Source organism: Sinocyclocheilus grahami, unplaced genomic scaffold (assembly GCF_001515645.1).
Source record: "Sinocyclocheilus grahami isolate Dianchi unplaced genomic scaffold, SAMN03320097.WGS_v1.1 scaffold249.1, whole genome shotgun sequence".
NCBI lineage: Eukaryota > Metazoa > Chordata > Actinopteri > Cypriniformes > Cyprinidae > Sinocyclocheilus > Sinocyclocheilus grahami.
The window spans coordinates 758,837-760,584 of record NW_015505428.1 but is presented as its reverse complement, the minus strand read 5'-3'; positions in this window follow the sequence as shown (position 1 = coordinate 760,584).

The following is a 1,748-nucleotide window of genomic DNA, read 5'->3' as shown; positions in this document are numbered from 1 at the left end:
CATTGTAGTCTACTCTCCCAGGATCAGGAAACAGTCCTCCATAAAATGTGCTGCACACATCTGAATATTTGGGTTGAAGTGTTCTGGAACAGTGTTGTAAATACAACTTAACCACTGATTTCTAGTCGTGTCCTCTTTTGGAAGTCCAACAAAGTAGTTTTGCTTTCACAACGAAGCACACAGCGCCTTCACGACATGGCGGCGGCAACAATACTACAGCGAGAATAAAAGTTACGCTTTCTTTCTTTGCGTGAACATTTGGGCGGCGTTATGCAAATCTTCCCACATAGTGACGTAGACATGTGGGGGCGTGTTAGAACGAGCCGTTTTAGGTAGGTGTGGCTGACTCTGAACTTTTATAAAGAATATCTCTTTGGATTTGAGACTTTAGTCTTTGCAACTTTACAGATCTTCTTTATGCACCAAGAGCTTGTAACACTCCGAAGAGAACGGAAAACTCGCATCATATGACCCCTTTAATGTTGCTTTAGTGACTAAACAAAAAGTTTGTTAGTGAAATAGCAACACTGACTTCTCAGTTCGCTGTAATTGTTGTTCTTGATTTATTCAGATGCTAGTCCAGATTATTTGGTGACCGGAACTCATCCGTATCCATCTGCTCCGGGTAAGAGCGTTTAATCCTGCGAGCATTTAAATCAGTTACACAGAACTGGCCTAATGGAGTTTTTTTTCCTCCTAATGTTTTCAGGGGTGGCCCTCACTGCAGATACACAGATGCAGAAGATGCCCAGTGAAGCAGGTGTTCACTCCATGGCTCTGGCTCTTCCTCCCGCTCAAGCAAGGTGAAAAGCTAAACGCACATCCTTCATAACTGATTCTAAATTCTGTGTCTTTTTAATATCCTGATGAAATTGCGAATTGCGAATAAAAAGGGCTTTCAGGATTGCTGTGCTTGTTTCTGTGGCCCAAGTGCATGTTATTAGCGACTCCAATGTGGAGGTGAGCTTGTGTGCGTTTACTGCAAACCTCTGATGGCTGCTCGAGTTTTAAAAGAACACAATGTAGCTCTCATGCTCGGTGGTTCGAAAAACGCATTATTTTTTCATATAATTTACATTATTACAATACCTTTCTCCCCAGGCTGGCACAAACGGCTCGATTAGTTCCGGCTTTGATGAAGCTCCGCCTTCCGAAAAACAAAATGTGTTGTGATTGGTTAGCTGTCCCAGTGCGTTGTGATTGGCGAACAGCTTAGACGGTGTTTCAGTACTGCCGCACCTCTTGCTCCGTCTTTCAACAAAAGCTTTTGGGAATCCGGCACTTCACACTCGTGATGTGGCAGCTGTCTTCAGTACAATGCGCAGCACACAATAGCAAATTGGGGTTATAATGCTCAGGAACAGAGTTAAAAAGTAAATTGCAACCAGTGTTTCCTGACATCATCCGCTTTCGGAAGCCCAAACAAAGACGTTTGGACACGGAGAAGAAAAAACAGCGTTTCAGGCGGTCGGTCGCACACCGGACGAGAAGCGCAGTGTCGCGCCACGGCTTTAAAATTCAAATACATTATTTTCTATGAGTGTAGCAAACCGGCGCCAAGCGCCAGTGCCCAGCTACGTTGTGTTATACTTGTAAGAATTGTTCTAGACATGCCGAAAATTTGACGCTACAGCACAGCAGCTGCTGCTCTTGGTTTTCTCTGATGTACTAACTCTGCAGCAGCTCTTCTTCTTCATCGTCTCGTCTGATGCACTCACTCAACCAAGCGTTCTAACCACAACCTCGCC